This window comes from Dipteris shenzhenensis, chromosome 14 (genome assembly GCF_047967505.1).
Source record: "Dipteris shenzhenensis isolate YYH24624 ecotype China chromosome 14, Dip_SZ_1.0, whole genome shotgun sequence".
NCBI lineage: Eukaryota > Viridiplantae > Streptophyta > Polypodiopsida > Gleicheniales > Dipteridaceae > Dipteris > Dipteris shenzhenensis.
In genome coordinates, this window is record NC_141609.1 from 52,033,692 (window position 1) to 52,040,729 (window position 7,038).

At 44.3% G+C, this 7,038-nt stretch overlaps 1 pseudogene; it reads left to right on the forward strand.

Moving 5' to 3' along the window:
* The first annotated feature begins 205 nt into the window (after window positions 1-205).
* LOC147894804 (uncharacterized) lies at window positions 206-1,024 on the forward strand (annotated as a pseudogene).
* The last annotated feature ends 6,014 nt before the right edge of the window (window positions 1,025-7,038 follow it).

A 7,038-nucleotide genomic window follows, 5' to 3' on the forward strand; every position in this document is an offset into this window, starting at 1 on the left:
CCTGCATCAAAACCAGCAAGGGGAGACCCTGGGATCACCTATGCAAGCTGATCATCAGCTTCTAGCATCTTCTTTTCGGCCAACTCCTCTTCTTTCGTCACCTCTTCTTGGGACGGTTTTTTTTCTCTGCTCCACACTCCTTCTCGCTTCGATTTCCCTAGTTATTTCTCTCAGTTTACTACTCTTTTTAGATCAGATTTTAGACATGGCTGATTCTGTAAATCCCGAGTTTGCCATGGGAGATCAGGATTTGGACTACCCTACTGAGGAAGACTAGGGTCTTTATGACGATCTGATTACGAAGAAGGCCTTCAGTGAATTTACCACTGCTCTAGCTGGAAAATTTGAGCAGGTTAATGCGAATCAAATGGGGTTGACATAGCAACTCCAAGGGATTCAGGCTACTCTCACACTTCTGACTAGCACTCTGCAGGCACTCACGCATGTGGATGCCATGGCTTCAGTGTTAGGTCCGAACATAACTCCAGACCCTTTTCCCGGAGATCAGAAGTCTCGAACCAAGGAGGTTGTTGACACTTGGTTGCACAAGTGGCAGGTACACTTCCAGTTCGACCCGTACCCAGATGAAAAGAAAATATAGCTTGCAGCTGGCTTCATGTCAGGAAAGGCTTTGTTATGGTGGAAGGAACTCCAACCTAAGCCGGTAACATGGACAGATTTTGAAGGGGTCTTCAGGAAGGAGTTCCTGAAGAAGGATCATGACTATGATATCGTAGGCAAGCTCAAAGCCCTCGATATGTCTAAGCTGAACTTGACGTTTGAAGTCTATCTCCAAAGGTTTCGAGATCTACAGACCAGGGCCACAAAGATGGATCCAGTAACCTTGTTAGGTTTCTTTGTGGATGGTTTGCCAGATTCATACAAGTTGCAGATCAAGAACAACAAATGTACCACATTGCAAGAGGCCATGAATTACGCATGTATATATGATGATACCATGGCCAGTGCAAAGGCAACTACAGTTTTCGACACGAGTGGAAAGAACAAACGGAAGTTCTTCTAGTCTACCACTGGTACCGGGGAGACAAAGTCTATAGACAATGCCTCCAAGAAACACTTGACTCAGACGAAGAATGGTTGAGCCTGTTTCCTTCGTACCTTGAAGCTTAAGAAGGAAGGACGTTGCTTCTACTGCGAGGAGTAGGGCCACACCAAGAATGAGTGTCCAAAGCGCAAGAATCAAAAGCAAGCACTGGGACCAAAGCTCCAAGCAGGTCCAGGTACCAAAGCCAAGGGAGCGAACCAAGTTTCGATGACAGGTATTTCTGTAAATGTCATTACTTGCCCACTTTCTTGTAATTGCACTTTCAATACTTCGTTATTTGGTTCCCATGATCTTTTCCGAGTTTATGGAGAAGTTAGGGACCAAAGAGTTCACATTCTCTTTGACCCGGGTAGCGCTCACAACTTTGTTAATTACAAATTTGTGCAAAATATGGGGCTGTCCACAATACTTAGCGATTACACCTATGAGATGCAGCTTCTAGCTGGGAAGCAGTTTTGGGATCGCAAGATTGAAGCACTTCCTATCTGGATTCAAGCATACACAGGGGCTCTTACGTGCTATGTTATGCACTCGGAGCATGTGGACTTGTTAATCGGAATAGAGTGGTTTAAAACCCACAATATTCGGATTGGATGGACGGAGCATACCCTTTCTTTTGTGGATAAGGACACCCAATTTTGTATTCAGTGTGATAATATTTCCTCTTCTCAGGGACCTATTGTATCTGTGATGTAGCTTCGGAATATATTAAACACTTCTCATTATGATGTCTATCAGTGTGTTTTGATTCCGCTTTCTTCATTTGTTGTCTCTATAAATAACAAGAATGATTTAAGTGTGTTTGAACACCGTGAATTGAGAATGTTGTTAGATAGTTTCAAGGATGTATTCCCTGCTCAACTGCCGGAAGGTTTACCTCTAGAACGGGCAGTAGATCATCGCATAGATTTAGTCCCTGGCGCTCAACCTATTAGTGTACCACCTTATAGTATGAGCCAGCTTGAGGAGGATGAGCTAGCTACACATCTACAGGATTACCTGAATATGGGCTATATTCGCCCAAGTAAATCACCTTGGGGTGCACTTGTCCTCTTAAGGAAGAAGAAAGATTCTACATGGAGAATGTGTATAGATTATAAACGATTGAATAAAGTGACAATTAAGAATCAATACCCTCTACCTCGTTCTGATGATCTGATAGACCGTTTGGTTGGAGTGAAGTATTTCACTAAGATTGATTTGCATACGGGTTATCACCAAATCTGTATCTATGCTAAACACATAGATAGAACTGCATTCCGAACTAGGTATGGTCACTACGAGTTTCTTGTATTACCTTTTGGTTTGACCAATGCTCCAGCCACCTTCCAGTAGATGATGAACAATTTGTTCTGAGATTTTCTAAGCAAATTCGTTGTAGTGTTCTTAGATGACATCTTGGTATATAGCCGAATATATAGCCGAACGCTTGAGGATCACATAGGACACCTCCGAATTGTCTTAGTTATTCTAAGACAGCATAAGCTCTATGCCAAGATGAGTAAATGTGACTTCTTTATGAAGGAGATCATTTATTTAGGACACAAGATTTCTTCTGAAGGTATTAGCATTGATCTGGATCGTATCCAGAAGGTTTTAGAATGGCCTATCCCTCAGACTGTGAAACAACTTCGTTCTTTCCTAGGATTTAAGGTATATCTACGGAAGTCTGTGCGTGATTATTCACACATCACGGCACCCCTGACAAACATATTGAAAGGTCGTGGACATAGGTCTACCCAGCCGATCTCTTGTAATGATGCATTGAACAAGGCTTTTGAAACCTTGAAGTTTTCTATCAAGGAAGCACCCGTCCTACCCGGCCTTATGTTTTAGAGGCCGATGCGAGTGATTTTGTGATTGGGGCAGCTCTTTTCCAAGAGGGCAGACCTGTAGCTTTTGAGAGTAAAAAGCTAGATGACACCCAATATCGTTGGCCCACACTAGAAAAGGAACTTTATGCTGTAGTGTATGCCCTTAAGGTTTGGAGACACTACTTGTATGGTTCGAAGTTTCTTGTATTGACTGATCATCAGTCAATTAAGTATGTGTGTGATGGATCTAAATTAAGGGGACGGAAAGCTAGATGGGCAGAATTAATGCAAGATTTTGATTTTGAAATACGTTATCGAAAGGGTTCATTGAATAGTGTGGCGGATGCCTTAAGTCGAGTCAAGTTTGTAAATGCTATGTCATTTACGAAAATATCCTCAGACCTATTTCAATCCTTGAGAGGGCTATACGCAACTGATAGTCATTTCAGTTCTTATTGGCAGAGAGTCCAGGATGGGAGCTCCATGGTTGACCAGGACTCAGGGATTGTGCCACCTATGGTACACGCGGCGGGAGGTCAGTGGATAATTAGGAATGGCTTGCTGTTCTGGAATGGAAAGATTTGTGTGCCAGATGTTCTGGAACTTAGATCCAAGATTCTCTGGGAGTGTCATGATGCTCCTAGTGCTGGACATCCGGGTATACATCGGACTTTGTCTCTTGTGAAGCATACCTTGTATTGGCCTAAGATGCGTGCATTTATTGAGAACTATGTAGTAGGTTGCCGGGTTTGTCAAGTTACTAAGGCAGAACGCCTTAGAAGCACGGGTTTATTATAGCCATTACAGATTCTAGGTAATAAATGGGAAAGTATTTTCATGGATTTTATTACTGGTTTGCCTCGAATGCGCAAGGGTCATGACTCCATTTGCGTCATAGTTGACTGTTTGACAAAAATGGCTAGGTTCTTACCTACTAGAACAACTATTTCAGCTGTTCAACTAGCTCACGAGTTTGTGGACCACTTGTTTAAGCTGTATGGTCTGCCATCTGACATAGTCAGTGACAGGGACTCAAAGTTTACAAGTAACTTTTGGACACTTGTTTTTGAGAAGTTAGAAACTACTCTAAGTATGAGTTCCTCAGATCATGCACAATCCGATGGCAGTACAGAGAAGGTTAACCAGTTGGTTGAAGATATGCTTCGGGCATATGTATCTAAGAGACAGTCTTCATGGGAAGATTATCTACCTATGATAGAATTTGCTTATAACAGTGCAAAGCATTCGAGCACTGGTTACAGTCCTTTTATGCTTATGTACAGGTTTCAACCTAAGTCACCAGTTATGGTTGGGTTAAAAGGGATTCAAAATGATGCTGCAAAGAACTTCTTGCAAGACATGCAGGAAATGTTGCAGTTTGCCAAGGAGTCTATTAGAAGTGCCCAAGATCTGGACAGATTTTATGCTAATAGACATCGTTCACCTAGAGAGTTCTATGAAGGAACGATGGTATATTTGCGAATTCCCAAGGAATCCAAGAGCCTAAGTACTGGTTTGGTTCCGAAATTATCCCCCAGATATTGTGGTCCGTTCAAGGTCATTAAAAGAATTGGACCAGTTGCATATCGACTAGAATTGCCTTCTGATGTCAAAGTCCATCCAGTCTTTCATGTCAGTAGACTGAAAGAAGTCTTGGGTGCAGATGATCAACTTGTTTCTCCTCAAGAGATAATAGAAGTTACAGATTTGACTTTTATTCCACACGAACTTGAGTGTATTCTTGAATTTCGTGACAGACAAATTCGTAATCGATCTATCACGGAATACAAGATCAAGTGGAAGGATCGTGTTGAGGAGGATGCAACATGGGAGACATTACAAAACCTCCAAAGAACATTTTCGGGTTTCTTAGCGAACTCAGGAGTGAGTTCTTAGAGGAGGGGAAGTATGTCATGTGCACGGATTGGTATCTGACGTGTACTGGGTACACAAGACTAGCTCAGGTAGCCTGGGGAGGCTTAGAGCTAGGCAGGCTTGATTCTCGGGTTGAGTGGCAAGGGTACAAACCATTTATAGGTCTTCGCTATTTTTGGCGCTTGGGGCCCGAGTCTATAAAAGGGGCCTAGGGGTTCAGTTCTCAGAGAGCCGATGGGAGCAAGTTTTGTTCCCAGGTGCTAGGTCTGATCCTGGATTGAGTCACGGATGCACGCCTGCATCTTAGCATAGCCCAAGGCCCAGTAGCAGATCCCATGCTTCACAGCGCCACCTGGTGGTATGGGACACCAGGCTGGTTTGGATCTGGTTGGGAGTTCGTGCCAGTAGCTCAGCTCGTGGCTCGGAGGGGACATCTCCTGATTCGAGATCATGTCCCGTAGATGTCATGGTTGGGTGGTGAGCAGCCTGCTCAGTTTCTCACGTTGTGTGTGTGTGTTCTTGTGTTTGCTTGCAGATCAGAAGGTTTCAGGAGTGTTGGGACGTGTCACCCCTCCCCCAATCAAGGGAGAATTTGCTTTATACTTGGAGAACTGAGAAATACAAAGAACACTCTTCAAGAGAGCATGGAACCTACTTCCGAAGAGCTCACTGTGCACACGTATAGCAGACCCAAAGACCTGAGAGGCAACGCCGACCAATACTGAGACCTTGATGCTGTCTACACTGACGATGTAGGCTGCAAGGCAAGGAAGAGGCCTGTGCTGTCTACCGGAATGTAGGGTTACTGCATGAGTGAGAGAGTCAAAACTAGAAGTGATAGATCCTATGAGAGAACTGAGGGATGACTGAAATATAAAGCTGAGAGTGAGCTATGTAAGCTGTAAAAGAGAGCTGAGAAAGCTGAGGAAATAGTGTCCAAACCTCTCTCCATTTGCTGGTCCAAACCTCCGACTGTTGTGCTGCGTGGTCACCTTCAGATCAGGCTGAATTGATGGCCAAGGGACTGAGGCTAGAGCAAGGCCAGATCTAAGGATCTCAAGGGCTACACAAGAGGCTGAAGTGGAGCTGTAGGAGAACTGAAGGCAGGAGCAAACTGAATGAGAAAACAGGGAAGCCAAGGGGTCCTTTTATAGGGTTGGACTGAGCCAACCCAGTCTGTAAATAGACCGACTCAGTCTGTTTTATAGACTGGTTAGCCTACAACCAGCCTATGAAAAGCCCTCCCTGGCTCATTTGCTAGGGGAGTTTTTGGGCAGCTTTTGCAGGCTGCCTTCCCTACTTACCTGTCCAACCTTTGGGGACCCTCAAGGGACTCCTAACCTAGGCTAAGACCTAAACTATAATATGGAAACACTTAACCTACTGTTCTTCAGTGGGTACTAGTGAACAAGAACTGACTACTGATTTGACCTAAGGCTGAGAGACTGACCTACGTAGCTTGTGCCTGACTGTCCTTGGACAAGGGCTCACAAAGGGGTCACAGCATACGACAAAATCTCCTATATAGGAACTATAATGCACTTGTCGATGTAGCCAGTGTGTCACCTTGCACCCAAGTGCAGGGGTGCATGTGACATTCCCTCCTTAACTTCATTGCTTCCAAGTAGTCCGCCAATATATGGGGAAAATCCTGGAAAAAATCTTCGTCCAACCACACTGCTTCATGGGTACCTCGATCACGGAACTTGGTGTAAAACTCTCGGATCCTGTGTCCTGACCCATCCTTGAATTTATGCAGAAGGATCTGTTCTGGCTGCAAAACTTCGGCTTCATCAAGAACTTTAGGTTGTTGCTCGTCGAAAATCTCTGAAAGAGGAGGTCCAAAATATGGCTTCAACCAGGCTACATGGAACACGTTGTGCATAGTCCAACTGTCCTGGTAGGCGTGACTTCATTGAGACATCGTTGATTTTTTGAATAATAGGGAATGATCCGAAGCTCCTGAAGGATAGCTTAGGGCATCGCTTGCCCACCTGCTTCAATCGTTGCTTGATAATGCGAAAATACACCCATTGACCCTCTTTATACTGGACATCTCGTCTAGATTTATTAGCTTGGCGTGTATACGACGATGCTTGAGCTTTGGCAATGCGGCTTTTCACGAACTCCATAATCTCTGCCATGGATTCGGTGGTTTTGTTGGCTTCAAGAGATGGAGACACCATCCGAGTGAGGAGTGAGGTAAATTGCCATCCAAACGCTGCTTCATAAGGTGTGCGACCAATACTCGAAGAATAGGTATCGTTCAGAATGGCCTGCACA